Below are 20,255 nucleotides of genomic sequence, written 5' to 3'. Positions count from 1 at the left end.
AAATTTTTTTTTAAGTTCATGGAAGATTCGTATTATCTCTTAATTTGATTTTTCTATACTTTTTGAAGTACCTGTGTGTATGTATACATGTATGTATAAAATAGCACCAAACAAGAATGAAACACAGTTATAATTCTAACAAAATATACATAGGATCTGTTTGCTGAAAACTACAAACACTAATAAAAGAAATTGAAGACCTGAATAAGTGGAAAGGTATACTGTACTGCACTGTATTGGAGCTCACAATATATCAGTATATTTAACCCATTAATTCTCCCCAAACTCAAGTATTGATTTAATGTAATTTTAGATGAAATCCCTGCAGTATGATCTTGTACATTTAGTCAATATGATTCCAAAGTTTATGTGGAAAGGAAACAAAAGTAAAACACTAAAATATTTTTTTTCAGTCTCCGAAGAGATTGTCAAAAATTGCTAATGTTGACTATATTACAAGTTGTCATGGTAGAGTACTGGGAAAAGTTTTCAACTGGCAATAATCAGATAAACCTCATTGGATACGATACTGCCGCTGCGCAAAAATTCACTAAAATAAGTTTTAAAAGAATAAAATTTCGAGATTAATGCTATCTACTTTTAATGTTTATTATAAAGCTTCAGTAGTCAAGACAGTGGCACTGGAGAAGGGAGTGGCACATCAATCGATGGAACATAACATAGAGTCCAGAAATAGACCAACACAAATATGATCAATTGACTTGTGACAAAGGTTCAAAGGTAATTCAATGGAAGAATGATGGTCTTCACAATTAATGATGTTGGGGCAATTGGTTATCTACATGCAAAAAAAACCAGTAAACCTCCACCTAAACTTCACACTTCATGCAAAATAGACTCAAAATAGACCACGTATGTACATGTAAAATGTAAAACTCCAAAATTTTGTAAAATGACCATAGGGGAAAAATCTAGGTGACCTTAGCTTTGGCAAAAAGTTTTTATACATGACACAGAAAACACGATATATGAAACAAAAATTTGATAAATTGGACTTCCTCAAAATTTTTAAATAAGGTTGCTATGTGAAAGTTTCTAATAAAAGAATGAAAAGACAAGCTACAGACTGTGAAAAAGTATTTGCAAATCACATTTTCAACAAATGACTTTTATTCAGAATCTATTAAGGATTCTCAGCACTCAGCAGTAAACAATATAATTAAAAATGAGCAAAAGCTTTGGACATTTTACCAAAGAAGATACACAGATAGCAGAAAAGCACATTAAAAAATGTATAGCATTACTAACTATTAGAAATATGCAAATAAAAACTGCAAGGAGATTCCCCTCCACACCTATTTAGTTAGAATGGGGGGGAAAAACTGACAATTCCAAGTGCTAACAACAATGCAGGACAATTGGAACTCTTACATATTTCTAACAAGAATGCAAAATGGTGCATTTCTTATAAAGATACATATTCTTTTAAGAACTTACTATAAGACCTAGCAATGCTACTCCTAGATATTTGCCCTAGATAAATAAAATTTTATGTTTGCAAAAGGCCTCTGCAGTAATGCCTGTACCAGCACTAGTTGTAATAGCTCCAAACTGGAAATGGCTCCAATATCCTTTAATGGATGAATGAAATTTTTAAAATATGGTGTATTCATACAATGGATCCCAGCAATAAATCAGAAGGGCAAACTGACACACACAATAACATGAATGAATCTCAAAAGCATTATGATGAGTGAAAGAAGCCAGTCTCAAAAGATTACATAATGTGATTCCATTTATCTTACTTTCTGGAAAGGCAAAAATGCAGGTGGTAGAGAGCAGATCAGTGAAAATCACAGGTCAGGGATGGAGGAAGGATTTGACCACCAGGGACAGCTTGAAGGAGTTTTTGCAGAGATGGAACTGCTCACTCTTCTGACTGTGATGATGATTAAATGAGTGTATTCAGTATCAATAGTACTGTACACCAATAAAAATAATAAAAACAGCAGTATTATTAACAATAAAGAAGTTGGAAAGTAAGGGAGAGAGGGAGAAATATTGTACAACACATGATTGCTTCCTAAAAAGCCAAGACATCAATTCTTTGTTTCAGCTTTCTGTGTTCACTAAAGAGGAGTGTACTTTTTAAAAAATGATAGTTTCAAATAAAGAAAAAAAAAAGCCCTTTCATTTCAGTGCTTCATGGCAGATGCCCAGAATTCAGGTGGTCAAGAAATAAAGAAGTGTTAGCCCCCAAATAGTGTTGCCCTATGGTGAAACAGCCCTTGCTCTGGCCATGATTACTTAATGCCCTCTGTGTTCTCTAAAGATGACTTGCTTTGATAATATTGCCATTGCTTAATCCAAAGTTCAGATGCTCTGTGCTGGAACTGCAGAGTCCCTAGGTCCAGGTCATAGTGGTTCCTGGTTGAGTGTCCCCTCCAGTCACCAATACTCCTACACTATACTGTTGCAATCACTGCTCAGAACAAAATTATTCTTTGAGGTCAAGTGCAAAGGCTGCTATTCTTAGAGAAGGCTTACCCAAGGCCAGTCCTCAATAAGCCACTCGTACTGCCAATAGTCAAAATCCAGGATTCACTCCAGAAGCCATTTCTGCCATAAAGGCTAGGGAGGGACAGGAACTAAATTCAGACACATCAGAGAATTAAAATAAATCTTCCCTTTTCTCTACTTCCAAGGTCTGTAATAAATTCTCTCTCCAAATCTCCTTCCTTTCTTGTACATCTGAATATGGCCAAAGTCATGGACACAGTATATAAATACGTAAAAAGGCTTCATAGAAACCATCTAGCCAACAGCCAAAAATATCTACTGGCAGATATGTAAACTGAGGAATGACTAAATGCCACATTACTAAAACTTGAATGTAGGCTTTGGATCTGGCAAACCATACTGTTATATCAGTAGCATGGATTTAGGAATTGGGAAGACATTATTATATTTAACTGCCACACAGACTATTCCAGAAAGGGGGTCATCTATGATCTATTTGAATACCTTATGTTGGAAGGATGACTATATTATAAGGCCAACTAATTTACTGTGAATCAGCTTAAGTTGTTAGAAAGCATTTAATGTAATTTATTTTTCAGATGTAAAAGCCAGAGTTTACATTTGTCTGTGCAAATATTTGTTGGTTTTGTCACATTCTTCTAGCTTATTGGCATACCATGGGGCCTTGATTCTATCACATATAAGATTAGTATGCCATTCGAGCTTGCTCTATAACACTAGATAACCACTTTTATTCAAGTCAGATATAACAAACATTGGGATGAGAGTCTAGCTTTATGTATTCTCTCTTCAGAATCTATATTCCCATTTCTCCCTACCTATGATGAATGTCATAAAAACCCTTTGGAAGGATGACTTTCATTCACCTCCATTTGGTTATTCATTGCCTTTTACTCCAAAGAGGTACCATTACTAAATTACTAACGGACCATTCTCTCCCTGAGGGTGCATATTCACATGGAAATTCATGTAGACATACTGTGGACATTCAGAAGTAATAAATGCAAAGGTTATTTTTCAAAGGCCAGAAAAGTTTCAGGAATTAAGACACTTTTCTTTCATCACGACCATTGAAAATGTCAATATGCTTATCTTTGCTCCTTTAAATGGAGAAAGACTATAGAGCAAATGAATAGAGAAATAATTGATTCATGTATATAAAGGATATGATGTTTAAAGTATAGCATTTTTAAGATTGCCTTTTTATAAGTGTTTCCTTTACTCGGATCCTTTAAAATTTCTTCTTAATGCTGTCAGTTATAATGGCTTTTAAATGACTCCCAGGAATTTAGTGCAGATTTATTGGCTGTAGCCTGGATTTGAATCTCAGCTTTACTACCTTCTCACTGGGCAACCTTGGGCTTAGGTTCTCCTCCATAAAATGGGCATAATAATACACTAAAATAATACACCTTAGGGTTGCTGTTAGGGTTAACTTAGTTATATGTAAAGTGCTTGCTGAGAGCTCCCCAGAACAGCAAAACTTGTTTATAAGCTTTTGATAGAGCAAAGCTGAGTCTATTGCTCACTCAGGAGAACACCACCTCCACAGAGTTTGATCATGTCTAGAAGTGCCAAAGGACAAAATCTGATTTATTGGAATTTTGAAGTCTGGTTGAAAATACGTTTTCCAGTGGGGGTCATGATAAGGATTGTATAAGGATCATGATAGTTTAGGATTGGTGAAAACAACAAGGAGAGTGTTTTGAGGAGATGGAAAGTAAGCAGTCCTTGGCAGTAAACTGCAGATGATTTCTACTGAAGAGGTAATGGGTCTTAGGAATTCCTGTAATAAGCAATGCAGCCATGTGCAACTTTTATCTTTCAGGGCAAGTTTATCTTCTGGAGTAAGAAAGTTATGCTAATAAAGACTACAGAGTAGTAAATTTGTGTTAAGATGATTTTGGTTTTTTATTGACCAAGTAGTGTGAAGGTATCTTACAAAGAGTATCTGGCACATACTAACACTGTATATTTATTTGCTGTTTTCATGTTTACTGATATCATTATTACTAAAATTGAGCATGTCAAATTTTGTATAAGCCCTTTCAAACTACTAACACGGCCCATTTTTTTCCTCTACTCTAGGTTCTAATGCATGTTTGTTTTAGTCTTAAGAAAGATAAGCCTCTGTTCTTTTGTGCTCTTCTATTGTCCATAGTATTTTCTTCCATCCTGTGATGAGCAACTGTCACTCTGTGCCAAGGACTGCAAGTGTAAGATATGCATTCTACTGGGGGAGACGGACACATCCATGAGAAATTACAATGTAGTAAATCAAGTGCTCTACAAGAGGTGTGAATAAAGGATTTAAGAAGCACAAAGGACAGGACAATGAGCCCAGCTGGGCCTGAGAGAGAGAACAAGCACTTCAGGAAATGCATAGCAGCTGAGGCTGAGAGGACCACGTGCTGAGTTAACCTAAACAAAAATTATAGGTGTCTCCCATTGAATCTGATTTCTCGGGGAGCACTAGGGTGTTCTTACAAATATTTGCACCAGGCTCTGTCTTGGGATATATTTTTACTTCTATCCCAGTGTTGAAAATGACCACTACAATGCATTTCTTAGAGACATACCTTTATCTTAAATCACTACTACGTTACATATTGGGGAGTTAGCAGGTTTAACTGTAATGTTCAAAATTCTGCTTTAAAGAAATGCGGCAATCGCAGACCCTTATTACTTATATTTTATGCCCTAATTTGCCAGAATAGTTCTTGTTTACTACCTGTTGTCCCTGTGTTCTTGTGAATAGAGCTGCTCTTAAAATGGCCCAGATTTTAACAATTAATTATATGACCACCCTATTTGTACTACCTTTTGATGCTATTCCAGTGAATATAAACTGGGAGTTAGAAAGTGAGTGTTTAAATTCCAGCCCTGTCATTTACCCTGGGCAAATGACTTTATCTGAAGTTATTATAATGATTAAATATGATGATAGTAGCAAAAATGGAGCATGTATTAAGGGTAATCTACAAATGTTTCATTAATCTGAGTAGAATTATATACGATTAGAATCATAAAGTTTGGAAGTAGAAAATATTTTAAGATAAATGTAAATACACTTTTACAAATATTGTCTTCCTAAGACAAACTACTACACTTGACTGAGCTACTAATATTGTACGTTTCAGCCTCAAGTTCATCTATCCTCCTAACCATTGCCAAGTAGAGGATAGTAAAAACCAGAACATCTGGGTCTGAATTTAACTCATGGTGTCACTGTGGATAAACACTTGCAGCTTAAAGTTTCAATTCCCTCATCTCCAAAATAATAATACAATTGAGCTAAGTGTTCATAACTGAGGTGTGGAGACCCTCTGCCTGTTGAGTGAGAAAGATGCGGAGCCACAGCTTGTGGATGGAGTAGGGAGATTTACACATAGCCTTGCATTTTCCCTCTAATTTGGTCTTGAGATTTCTCTCTGGTGAGTGGCTACAAACTCAAGCCCTGCTCCAACAGGGAATGTGGTCATGGATATTTACAATGGGCCTTTCATCATACTTCTGTATCCTGCTGGTTTTAAAGCTGCTGTGAGAGGATCACCTGGTCATGGGTCAGACACTTATGCATTAGGTCTCCCTAATTGATTAGATCTCCCTAGTGCCAGAGGTAATGGGAAGGGGGGAGCTGTCTGGGACACATGAGCTCAGCCAGCAGGTGGGAAGCAAGAGAGAGCGAGCAGGGGACCTGTGGGACAAAACCTTTACTGGGATCCATGGAATTACCCAGGTAAGGGTCCTGTGCGGAGTTCTAACTGGTGGGTTTAGAGCAAACAGGCACAAGCTCCAGGGAGTCACGCTGTGACTGAGAGGTAGTCAGTGCAGAGTGTAGGGATCAGTGGGGAAACTCAAGTAGGTTGTAGCAGCCCCGATGATTGTTAACAGTGGGCTGGGTGGTCTCTAAGCTCTAAACACCTAAAATATTATAGATCAAGAGGTTGTGTAAATAAGAATTGATGCATTGTTTGAAAAGTAACAATTCAGAAGGGTATCGAAATATGTATTCATTTCCTAGGAATTAAAAAAACAAATATATTTTCTCACACTTCTGGAAGCCAAAAGTCCAGAATCAAGGTGTCAAGGTTTCATCGGGCCAAAATCTTCCTCTGAAGGCTCTAGGCGAGAATGCTTCCTTGCCTCTTCATTTTCTGGTGGTTACAGGTGTTCCTTGTCTTATGAAATTATTTCTGAGCTTCAAGCTATGAATATTCTGCTAACTCATGGTTATATGATCATTTGCCTAAAACTGAAACATTTTTGTAAACAGTCATGTTTGGTATCCAAGAAAATTCAATGTTCCTTTACTGATAAGTGAGAAAAAAACTATTTTTCCCATGTTATGTTCTTGAATTTGAAAGAATAAAACAAGTAATAATTAGGAATAAAACATCTAGCATTTAACTTTCAAGTTGCAAGTTAAAGAGAAGTGAGGCAATGTTTAAGATGAAATTTTAATGCTGACATCAACTGACTCATGATGAATAGTATAAACAGTAAATGAGTAATTGCATGCTATACAAAATATATTGTTATAAAAACTCTATTACATTTACTGAATAATTTCATTCATAATAATGACCTAATTATATTTTAGCATGTAATGAACAGAAGTAAATGAGCCGCATTTAAAAGCCACAGCTTTTATGTTTCAATATATGTCTTTGATCTTGTAATAATGTTTTCTTCTAGAAGTGAGAGGGAACCTAAGTATGTTGCCAGGCCTAAAGAGAATATTAAGCTTGCTAGTTCTCTTTGCTATTGAGCATTGTTAAGTTTTTTGGAAGTACATAATTTTAATATTATTTTCCATTCATTTGTCCAAATTTTTGTATGACAACTTTTCTCTTTCTCATAAGTACACAGTGGTATGCTATTGATGTTATAAAAAGCTAAGTCCTTTACTAATGAGAAATATAAATATTGCCTGTTGAAAGCTTTGTGGAGTTTTAATCACATTATTTAATTATTGAGAAACAGAAACCAATCTTATTTAAAATTAAAAATTGAATATGCAGATCAATGCTATCCATTGGTTACCTAAGGTTAGCTACATTTTCATGTTGAATAAAGAAAGACCTAACACGATCGACTTTTACTACATTGGCGTGATTATCTCACCTTCCCTGATCCATGAATGAAATCCCACTCCTTTGAAAAACATTAGCCTAGTTTAATGAGCAAAAGATGGAAACAAATAGTTATTGTGCAAACTGCCAAGTTCAATACTAAAGTTATGAGCAGAATGCAGGCAACACTTCAGGTGTAGTGAAGGCCATTAGATCCTGTATCCAGACCTTCCCAGCCCCCACTTTAAGCACTGAAGGACTTCTTCCCCAAGCTGATAAAGTAGGAGTTCTCCACAGCTCTCAGCAGAGTCTCTTTCTACAACTTGCCCTGGGCCTTGCCCCGTGTCACAACCCTTCCTGAGGCAGTCCACATACAGTGACTTGCCAATATTGATGTATAAATGCTTGGCCTTTTCCCCAATTCATGAAGGGTCTTGCTAGCTCCAGAGCTCTTCATAAGATTGGCTAAGCTCTCTGTTGTGACTGCATCACAGTTCAACTTCTTTCTGGACAATCCTGCTTCCTTCTTGCCCTCCCACCCACACAGGTATTGATTCTAAGAACACGTCCCCTGTAAACTTCCTGTATGCAAGTTTCTGTTTTAGAGTCTGCTACCTGGAGAAAATGACCTGTTATGTCTGGTCCAGGAAAGTCAAAGATGACTTTTTAGATGTTTTATAATTTGAGGTTTATCTCTCAATATTAATAAGAGTTTGCCCTTTGGAGAAGAAAGGAGAAGAGCACACTCCATGCAAAAAGAAGAATGCAAGAGAAAGCAGAGATGTGAAAAACGATGCCTTACTCAGGTAGGTTGTACAATAGTGTTATAATGCTGGAGAAGTGATTTATGATATAGCAGCGGGGAGGTAGGATCCAGCTTACAAAGGGTCCAGATTGTCAATCGGAGGAATTTGGATTTCTCTCCACAGGCAATAGGGAATTATTTATAGATTGTATGTACAAGATGACATAATGAGAGTTGTTCCCAAAAGAAAACCAGAAGTACTTTGGAAAGTAGATTAGAAGGTAGTTGAGAGACACAAGTAGAAAAGAGACTAAAGAGAAGGCAGCTGCAATTTTGGAAAAAACGATTTCAAGGGTTAAACTGAAGCAGAGATGGTGAATAGGAAGGGGAATGGGCCATGCCCTGGAGTTAGAAACAACTTCATCTGGAAATTGGATGTCAGAAATAAAGATGGTGGAGGGGTAGAGGTCCCTAGCTCGGATCAGTGAAGAAGGCTGTGCTTGTAAATGGTAGGTAACACAACAGGTGGAGGGCGTATGGCTGAGATCATGGCACTGGGGGAGCAAGAAGGCTCAGGAGGAGCCTGCTGGGTGTCCGCTGAAGCAGTCTTCCTCAGCGGCAGAAGCTCTGCATTGCACAAAAACAAAATGTTACTCCACTCCAAAAGATGATTTAGAGTCTGTTAGCATATTGAGAGTAGTATTACGTTTTGTAGTCCTCTTCCAACAGTAACTTACGCAGGGGGATCAATATGGCGTGACCTAAGATAAAGTCAAAAGTTAGCTGGATCATTTACCAGAGAGAAACAACACCTAACATCCAAGTGAAGCCACAATAGGCACCATTGAAAACGCTCTGTAGCAGGACCCTGGAGAAGTTATAGCTTGCTTATTTCCTCTGACAGCAGGGATCCTGGAAGCAGTTATCTGCTACAGTACTTTTCTTTTGTGGGACTCCAAAGCAGACTACATGCTGTAAATGTGTAGGCACAGGTTTTGACAATGGAGCCTACAAGCCTGTCAGACTTGACTGGACAGTGAGGGTGTTAACCCTGGCTTGCTACCTGCCTGAAATAATAAGCCATACTGCTGCTCTGTGAAGTTCATTTTCAGTATTTCATATCAACACCAATCATACATACTGGCACAAAATACTAAAAGTTTTAATTGAATGTTCTGTACACCTAATAATTTTCTCATGTGACTCAATCATAGACAAATAAAATAATTGTTCAAGGGACAAGTGAGAGTTTTTTAATCATCTGTATTTTGAGAGTTTATTAATCATCTGTATCAGATTATACAGTGTACATGTTAAAAATGCAAAATCCAGGGCCGGCCCGTGGCTCACTCGGGAGAGTGTGGTGCTGATAACACCAAGGCCATGGGTTCAGATCCTATATAGGGATGGCCGGTTCGCTCACTCGCTGAGCATGGTGCTGACAACACCAAGCCAAGGGTTACAATCCCCTTACCGGTCATCTTTTAAAAAAAAAAAAAATGCAAAATCCAAAGTTCCAGTTCACCTACTGAACCACAATCTAGAAAAGGATTTCTTAACCTTGTCCCTATTTAAATTTGGGACTGGATAATTCCTTGTTGGGGGCTATCTTGTTCTTTGTAGGATGTTTAGCGGCATCCCTGGCCTCTACCTACTAGATGCCAGGAACACAAACTTACACACACACACACACACACACACACACATACACACACACACACACACACACACACACACCTGTCATGACAATCAGCAATATCTCCAGACATTCCAAATGTTTTCTGTAGGATAAAATCACCCCTGGTCGAGAACCACTGACTTAGGTAGAGAACCAATGACTATTATCATTCACTAAGTGATTCTTATTACCATCAATTTTAAGAACCAGTATCTGAGAAAAATGTATCATTCATTTACTCATATGCTTGTTTTTTTTTTTAATATTTGTGTGCCCACTCAGTGCCAGCAAATACGGCCATGTTTGGAGATGCTGCAGTGAATAAAACAGACATTTCTGTCCTCATTGAGTTAACTCAAGGTAATGAAAATAGCAATTATTTGAACTTTCTTAGCATTGTTTGTGCTCTGAGGGAAAATAAAAGGGGATAAGGAGACAGGGAGTGACAGGAGGCAATAGATTAACACGATGGTCAGGGATTCTTCTCCACCTCTGAAGTGGACATACGTGAGCACAGACATGAATAACCCTGAGTCAAGTTGCCTGCAAGTGCTGTTCTGGGACTCTGCAGACTGGCATGCCATTAACGCATCTAGCAAAATACTCCAGGGGAGCAGTAGCTGAGGGTGTCACAGTCTGGATGGCCACTCCCTGAGTCAGGGGCCACATTCCCTGAAGCAGAATGATTCCAGAGATTGTTTCAACTGAAGCTTTGTGTCAGCTAATCAGAGCCCTTTACTTGATCAACAGAAGCTCAAATGTCCCAGCCAAACAGGTCATATTTTCAGAATCATTTTAATTCCCCCATGTAAAAGCTGGAAGATATTAGCCACCCAGATAGAACAGTGTTTCCCAATATTAAAGCCAGGTGTAGACCAAGGAAAATGGGGTAGCTAGGGCACAAAGTTTAAGGAGGCATTCACTCTCAGGGCCATGCAGGCACCTCCTTATATTTTCTGTCCTGGTGCCTGACTTGCCTCTTCCAAGTCTCAGCCCAGCAGCATATGCAACATCAGCCCTGCAGGAAAACATCATCAGGTGACATGCACAGTGTGCCTTGGCAAGGAGTCACACAGACTCCCTGACAGAAACCTTATCTTTAAAAATAAATATACTGGAGTTAAGGAACTCTAGGACTACGAGAGCCAACAAAAAGGGAAGACATCAATCACCTTGTGTCCTCCAAGCCCCTTGTCTCTTCCATACAGCCTCTAATTTGGGACAGGAAATGTCAATCTTGCTGATCCCAAATAATTTCCAGAAGGAAAGTATCTAACCTTTCCTAACTATTGGTTTTTGGTCTACCAAGCACTATAGTAAGAGTTCCTTTCTGAAACCTAAATCTAGATCCATTCTAGTGTCAACTGCATCACTGGCTAATGGGCTTATTCATACTATATAGAAGCCAGCAGGTGATCGCTCTATTTCTTTTCTTCAGTCTTTCCTAAATTTGAGAATAGCTGCTAACTTACTTTCAGACCTCTTTTTCAGATCAAATGTTTGACCACTGTAGCCTTCCTCTTCATTGTTGTTTAAGTCATATTGGTACTCCCTTTGAATATTTCTTTACCCAAAACATTGAAAAGATTTTCCACTTGAAACCGTCATTATTGGATATCACCATAGTTACCCAATATAAATCACCAATTATTCTAGTAGACCCTACCCATTAGTATACACTTATCAGAATATCCTATGGGATTATAATAATTGAGAGGATCATATCTTTTTAAAGATTTTAGGTTTTGATTTTATTTCCAGCACTTACTAGATTTCAGACCAGCAGTTTAAACTCTCACTATCTTGGTTTCCTCATTAGCAAAATGGAAATAACAGTAGTACTTATCTCATAATACCATTATGAGAATTAAGAAAGATGATCTAGGAGAAACACTTAGCACAAAGCTTGATACATACTGACTTCTGAATACATTTTTGTTGGATACCTAAGAAAATAATAATATGCTCTAGACAAGAAGGAGGAAGAGTCCAAAGTTGCTCACCTTTAATAGAGGCATGAGAGGTTTCCATTATTTCACTCTTTCCCACAATAGTCTAGGATCTCTTGTTTGTGATGAGAATGGTAAGTCTTCTTGGAAAGAATTGGGTTGTTGGCAGGCACTTGAAGGCCGCTGCTTCTCTCTTTCCTATTTGATGAGTTATGGAATAGCATGACCTATGTCATCAGCAGGGACACAATCCCAGCACTCTGGTGGATCACTTCCTCTAGTCTTTTGTCCCTTTTCAACTAATTAAAAAGCATGTGAGAAGGGGAGTGGAGGGAGAAAAGTGTGTGGGGTGGGGAGGGTTCTTTTCCCTCCTCCTTGTATTTTTTTTTTTTTTTTTTTTTTTTTACCTATTTGTACAAGCCCTGAATGTTACCCAAAGCTGCTGCATGAGTTGGCACAATAAGCTATCCACCGACCCAGGACAGGATGCCTTCCTGTTGTGCTGAGAAAAAGGATGAAAAAATCAATTTTGCACCCAAAATATGTGCACAGAACTTCTAGGCACCTGAGAATTCAGAAATGAATAAAGCACTTCTCCTGGTCTCCAGAGTTTTCAGACTAAAAGAGGAAGAATCAATTGTTAATACACAGTGTAAAACCTTGCTTGTGGCCATTAAGCCAATCTGATTAAAACATATTGGGCCTAGTATAAATGTAATGTAACTGACAAACCAGCAGGCGGCTCAACTCTCATATAAGGTGGGCTTTTTATTTTGTTATTTTTTTTGTCCCTAAGTAAGTTTATCATCCCCAGATGCAATCAAGTAGGAAAAGGCTTGATGATTGTCCCATTTAGAAGAAAGAGTGAATACATGCAGCCTAGAGAAGGCTGTGTTTGGGATTAAAGGACCAGACACTAGAATAGTGTTTGTGTTTGTTTGTCATCTGTTTGGGGCTTTGATCAACTGCCAAACTAATTGAAGCTGATTAATAGACTTTTATTTGTTTAAATTTATTGAGTGGCTGAAACACTGAAACAGTTATAAGTCATTCATGCAAAATTATCACAGGGCATATTCTTTGTTAATGATCTTTAAAAGTGTACATATATACCTTATTGATACAAAAATAATATGCATTAAGAATTTATTTTGTTGATATGCAACCAATCAATTATTTATTGAGTGTCTAAGGTGACTTGGAGTAGTTATTGTGGCAGCTGCAAGAAGAGATAAAACATAATCTCTGATAATAAGCAGTTTATTTGAGAAGATAGGAAATATATACATATAAGGGACAATTAAATTTTTAAGGCATTATATACAGGCCAAATGATTTACAGTAGATAAACAGAGGCAAGAAATATTTTGAATGGTTTGTGCTGATTCACACAGAATATGGAAGTTAAAATGAACTGTAAAGGATTCATGGAGTTCCTATTGTGTGGTTTGAAGGAGAGAAAAAAATCATTCATTGGGGAAATGGCATCGATAGAGTCATAAAGCCAAGATTGGACAAAATTTCTATCTAGGGCAATAAAACACTTAAGCTGGAATATAAGTTGAAGAAGCAAGTTAGTGTTGGATCGAGTGTCAGAACTTACCTGTCTGACTTTTGACTTATTGGGAGATACAGATAGTTTTTCTTATAGTCACAGACTGATGATAAGCATATTTTAGAAAATAAATCTAATGGCAGTGAAAATAGAACACCTAACGGTGGCAATGTAAGTAAAAACAAACAAAAGAGTAATTGCAATTTACAAATGAAATTGATAGATATTAGAAACTGATGAGAAAGGTTTAAAAAATTAGGGGACGTAAGGATGAGGATGAATTTGAAGTTGAAACCTGAGTTACGAGACCAGGGTACTAAAAGTATTGCCAACAGAAATAAAGGGAGGTCATCATGTAGAGTGAAATGGATTTGAGGGTGAAATGAGATATTCCATTTTAAAAATACTGACTTATCAGTAATAGTATGTAAGATGACACTATCTAGCAAATATTTTGGTGAAATGGCTTTAAGAGGGAATTCAAAACTAAATATGTAATTTAAGGAGTCATATTAAGTGACTGATAAAAGCATGAAAATTAATAGAGTATCAGAAGATTAAGTACATCAGAAAAAGGATAAGGATAGAACTTCAAGGTATTGCTATATTTTAAAGCATGTGAAAAGTAGAAAAAATCAGTTATAGAATTGGAAACAGGAAGAGAATTAGACAATGCAGAGTTGCAGAACTTAAGTGAAGAGACAACTTTGAGAGACAGAAGTGGTTACGAATGTCAACTGCTACACAGAGGTAATGAAAATATTTTGGAAAGCTCTAGCACCTCTTTCTGCCATAAAGTACTGTGGATATTTTTCATGTATTTGCTGATCTACTGCAGTGAGAAGAGGAGATAAAAGGCCTATGAACTATATGTGAATAAATTTATTAATTAACATATCATGTCTATTTTGAAAGGAAGAAGAAAAACACTTGCAACCAATGATAAAGAGGTATTCTGATTTTCCTCTGCCTTTGGGTTAAGCATGAAAGAGTCAGACAGAATTGTAGCAGGGACCAGAAGGAGCAAAGAAAAGATTACTGTTTCATTTATGAAATGGTTTTTATTCTGCTGGTGTCTCTTTAAAAATAAAAATCAATGAATAAATGTCAATTTAAATTGATCTTCTGTTGGACTATGCTCTTGGTATGACATATAAATTAGTGCTTCTTAGATTTAACTATCCCTCTGGGATAAGACTGAGAAACAACAATAATATTTTATGGAGAGTGTCAAATGTCTTGCCTTTACAGCAATTCTTTTCACTGCATCCTTTTTTTTTTTTTTTTTTTTAAAGTAGATGATGGAGACCACTTATTCAAAAAGATACTAATACTTATTTGGGTGAACGATAAAGCAAATGCCTTTAGTCACATGCTATTATTGGAATTTAAGGACTATTATTTTTTGTAGAACAATTTTAAAGTTCCTCTACTCACTGCCTTAAGTCTCTCCCTTACTAACTGTGACCTTGAAAAACTCATTTCTCTTCTCAAAGCTATTTTCCTCCTCTGTGAAATGGGAATGTTAATGCCCATTCTTGTTGTACAAAGAGTGCAATGAAGATCAAATGAGATGTTAAAAGTGCAAGTGTTTGGTTAACTACGAAATGTCACATGAATGGAGTTATTATTATAAATTCTTTCTAGTCTGCATGCTTCATGGAAGCAAAAGGTAGACCTGTGTTGTTCCCATGGAACTACAGTACCTGCCGCAGTTCCTGACATGAAGTAAGGAAGCAATATATATTTGTTGAATTCAATTACTCCCTGAGAAGAATAATCATGGAAATGATTGCATGTAAAAGTATAAATAAAATATATACCGAACCACCAAATAGAAAAATATTATGCAAACAAAGGCAGGTTCAGCACTCACAAGAACACAAATCCATTCTTAGAAATACAACATTGTGTGAACCAGTCTACCTCTGTCCTATATGTTGAAACCTTTCCAAAGAAAGAGATTACACAATTTCCACTGTGCCTTTTATTTCCTTTCTAACAGCCTTTCTAGCCATATCCTAAACTAGAGATTGTTTATTAGCAAACCTAGAACATGAGCCAGAAAAACAGATAACACCCACAGAATAGGGTTTACAAAAATTCAAGAAAATGTGGGGAATGAGGGACAGAAAATAGACTAAAAGTGAAAACGAGAAGACAATACCAAACAATATGGAAGCAAAAAAACTGTAAAATAAAATGTTGCATGGAAATGTCTATATTTGCACTGGAGTTCATGAATACACTTTATTAAGAAGCCAGAGCATATTCAAATAAATTTGATCTCAGAATAAAAGCAATACTATATAGTTTTTATTATTTAACTAGGGTGCTTAACATAGTAACATTTACAAATGTGGTTTAGGGGTAGTGGCAAGCAGTGAAAAGGCAGAAGTGACTGCCTACCTAGTGAAAGGAAAATGCAAAAGAAAGCAATGTAATGGAAGACCTGCTTCCTCTTCTCATTCCCTCATTTCCTGAAACAAATCTTTTAGTTATGCCATTTTTTGTGGCTTATGTCTCAGTATTGTTCTCAGCTGACTATTAAATAATACCTCCTTTAACCTTAACTAATAATTTATTACTTGATTCTATCAGCTGAATGTTTGTGCCTCCTAAAATTTATGTGTTGAAACCTAATCACCAGTGTGATAGTATTAGAAGGTGCAGCTTAGGGAGGTAATTAGGTCATGAGTGCAGAGCCCTCATGAATGACATCAGTGCCCTTATAAAAGGGTCCCCAGTGAGCTGCCTTACCCTTTTCTACCATGAGAAATGTCTATTCTGTGAAGACACAAAAGAAAGGCACTGTCTAAACCAGAAAGTGAGACCTCACCTGACACTGAATCTGCGGAGGCCTTGGTCTTGGACGGTCGGCCTGCAGCGGACCCGACATTGGACTTCCCAGACTCCAGAATTGTGAGTAATAAATGTTGTTTATAAGCCACCCAGTCTAAGGTATTTTGCTATAGTACCCTTAACAGACTAAGACACCTGATAATAGATTTTTGTTTTACCTTCATTCCCCCAAGGTAGGTATTGACATTTAAAATGAATATGCATTTTGAAAACAGGAGTGGTGACATGGTGGGCGGTTGATCTAATCAGGAAGAGGGCACAGCTAAAGAACTGGTAGGTAGGATGACTCATATCTAATGAAAATCTCAGCCAGGTCTTATTCTCACCTCTCATATCATCCAGTGTTCTCTTAAAAAATACCAAGGTATGCACTATGGTATCATTCATACCCTCCAGGAACAAGAGCTCAATGGTAGAACAAGGTATCAAACTGGGTAAGGGTCAGCCAGAGAGAGAGTCAGATCACTAAAGCAGAGTCAAAAATATGCTAATACAGGCAACGGGTCAACAGAGGAGTTTTAAGTTAAAAAGCCAGGGCATACATGTGGGATACTTAAATATATTCATTTCAGGGGCCCTTCTGAAGACCAGAAGACCTTTGGGCAAGGCATTATACCCTGTGCCTGATGGCAGCTAGTTATACTTACAGCCTGCCATTTCATCTAAAACATTTTCAAGCATAGGTGGCATTAAACACAAGAGACTTGGATAGATGTCTTCATGGTTGCTGGAATTCTGCCAGCTCCCTAAGCCAATGGTAGTCTAGTTCTCCCACTAAAAAGGAGCAGCCTGGAGCAACTCTGTCTGCAGCGATTCTCAGCTGAGATGGGGTGACACAGGCCTGCGGGAAGACTGTCTCCATTTGAAGTCTTGAAGGCTGTTTATTTCACTCTTGCAGAAGGCTAAGGGGATTGAACTGAATTGAACTGACAGCTTCTGGGATGGTATGTATTCTGCTTTCCTTAGGCCAAGCAACTGATTGCTCTTGGGAAACAGGTGGACAAAATCAGAGGTGAATTATTGTCCATAATTGTATTACCTGCATCATTAGCTTCCATCTTTTCAGTCCCACAAACTGTAGAGATGAAATAGAGGAACTTATATTTTTCCTCTAATGGCATACCAGATTATAAAAGGTCCCTATGTAATAATAAATAATATAATAAATGATCGTATTCTATTACTCCTCCAATTTCATATGGTTTTAAATATATATGCTTATTCAGGGTAGGGACAAGAGAATAGTGAGTTGAAGTGATGATTCTTGGGAGCTTTATAAGTTGTTTTATTAACTAATATTATAACTTTATTGCATGCATCAGGGACCTTTTCATCATTAAACAAGCTTTGAAAATCAGGTCTGGGGATGAGGTAAGGGAGACAGTGGTACACCTAAATGAACTCACAGGCCAGAGGTCACAAAACACGGTATTAAATGCCTGTACCGTACCTCCAGTATGAACATCCCGTCCCACCACGCATGGAACAGAAGCTAGTTCTCATTCATGGGGGGTTCCAAAAACTCTAGGTTTCTACTCTTAGTTTCACTGTGAGCATTTTTACTAACAAAACTACAACATATATAATATATATTCTCTAGAGCAGTTCTTTTTCTCACAGACTGATCTCTGTTTTATTGATTTTTCGCATTTTGAATTATCTTTCAATCCCATGAAAATTATTGCTTTTACTTTCTCACAAATTTCCCTTTTCCTCTCTCCTTGTTATTCATAAGCCTCCCCCTGCAGCCTGCTTCCAGAAATTGAATTTTATAATGAGAAGTGCTGCAAGACTGCCTTTCTTCTCATAGTATGAGAACACTAAAAATAAACAATATTTTTGCCCACTTCTGAGACAGCACAGGAGGGAGAGGACTGTGGAGAACATTTTGGATCAAATGTCTCTACTCACTTATTCTGTTGTCCTGTCATGAGATCATGAGATGCACATCAAACACAGTTAGGCCAAGTGTACTAATGATTCATTGTCTGACTTTTTTTTTTTTTCCAACTTTTCTTACAGAATTAGTTGTAAATTATTGACCCGGCATGGAGGTGTAAGGCAACATTCGATCTTTTAGGAAGTTAGTACAATAATAATGTCAGATATGTGGCAATTTTAAAGAAGCTTCAGTCAGTTCAAAAACCTGAAGGAGCTGCCCTTATCCAAATACCATGTCAAGATGAGAAGAAAATAAAATGCCAATATGCTTCCAATTATCCAGGCAAAGCACTAACACATATTCTTTTATAAAATCTCTGGACTCACCCCACCCCTAAGATATGATGGGTTATTCATTATATTGGAATACTGTAGCCAGTTTCCTTCTTTGTGAATACAGGTGAGGATGTATGTGGTAATGGGAATGAAGAGGGTTACAAAGGTGAGAAAAAATGGGTTGACTATAATCAGTAGATTTCATTTATTTAACATTAATTCTTCCCACTTATTCTTCTTAGACAATTAAACTAGCATGTCTCCAGAAAAGATTAACTAGGAAACTGCTTCTGTGTTTAATAATTTTAAAATAATTAGATCCTTATGGGGTAGTGTGCTGAAGAATAAGGGACAAAATCTAACTCTGAAGTCAAAAAATTTTACTATCTCTTTTCTATAGTAATGATAATTGAATTCAAAGTGTATTTATAATTTTGTTCATGTAGTTGATGTGATAATTACAGAAGTACAGAAATAATTAAATCAGATTTTCTTCCCTCAGAAACTTACTGACATAGGTATAATTCAAGTGGTATCAAGTAAATGTCTTAAGTGAATTCTAATAATGTGTTAGGCAATTCCGAGGAATGAGACATTGCACCAAATCAAGAAATCAAAAGAGTTTCCCCAGAATAAATGGTGATTGACATATGCTTTGTAAATGCATACAATTTTTATAAGTTCGGGAAAGCAATGAGGGAAGTATCTCTGGCAGAAAGAACATGACTAAAAGCACTGTGCTTGCAAAGCAAAGGAGAAAGGAGACAGGAAATATCTTAGTTTCATTGTAGGTCAAGGGAAAGGGAGGAAGAAAAATAAATGGAGGTGAACCTAGGATGGTAGGTGAAACTAATGTTATGGAGACTTTGAGATGCAAACAAAGATAGATTGTAATTAATTTTATGAAGAATGTGGAGAGTATTAAAGGAATTCAAAGGTGAGGACTAAGTGACTGTACCAGAGTATTTCCAGTGGCCTTAATACAAAATAGAAAGTAGGTTTTAGATTTTTGGACATAAAACTAACATGATTTGCAAGAACAAATGTACATATTTAGGTGAAAGTCTGACTGAAATTCACAATCTGAAGGACAAAAAGAAGAATAAACAGTAAGATTATTTACATGGCAATTAGAGCAAGAGTTTGGTTTAGGGAAGAAAATGACACCCTTATTTGAGTAATATTAGAGGAAAACTAATAGCATTAAACATATAAAAAAGAAGAAATGTCTCAAATTAATGATGTAAGTGTTCAACATAAGAAACTAAAAAATGAAAAACATCTTAACCTAAAGTATGTAAGAGATGAGACATGAAAGATAAGAGCAGAAATAATTTCTTTTTTCTTTTGGGTGGCTGGCCAGTACGGGAACTGGACACTTGACCTTGGTGTTATAAGGCTATGCTCTAACCAGCTGAGCTAACCGGCCAGCCTCAATAAACTTTTAAAAACAGAAAAAAAATAGTGTAGAAAAAATGATACAAATTGAAACTGGTTCTATAAAAAAATTAATAAAGTTGATAAATTTCTATATTGGCAAACAAATGCGGCAAGAAGGAGGCAGGGAGAAATGAGAGAGAGAAAGAGAGAGAGAGAGAGAACAAATTACCAATATCAAGAGTGAAAGAGGAGATATCACTACCCGTTCTACAGACATTAAAATGTTAAAATG

At 36.9% G+C, this 20,255-nt stretch overlaps 1 non-coding gene across 1 annotated transcript; it reads right to left on the bottom strand.

Moving 5' to 3' along the window:
- Positions 1–413: 413 nt before the first annotated feature.
- LOC134363503 (U4 spliceosomal RNA) lies at positions 414–547 on the bottom strand. Its single transcript, XR_010021739.1, has one exon. It is a non-coding gene; the product is annotated as a U4 spliceosomal RNA (small nuclear RNA).
- Between the last annotated feature and the right edge of the window lie 19,708 nt (positions 548–20,255).

This window comes from Cynocephalus volans, chromosome 14 (genome assembly GCF_027409185.1).
Source record: "Cynocephalus volans isolate mCynVol1 chromosome 14, mCynVol1.pri, whole genome shotgun sequence".
NCBI classification, from domain to species: Eukaryota; Metazoa; Chordata; class Mammalia; order Dermoptera; family Cynocephalidae; genus Cynocephalus; species Cynocephalus volans.
The sequence above is the reverse complement of the archived record's forward strand: the minus strand, read 5'-3'. Positions and strand labels throughout refer to the sequence as shown.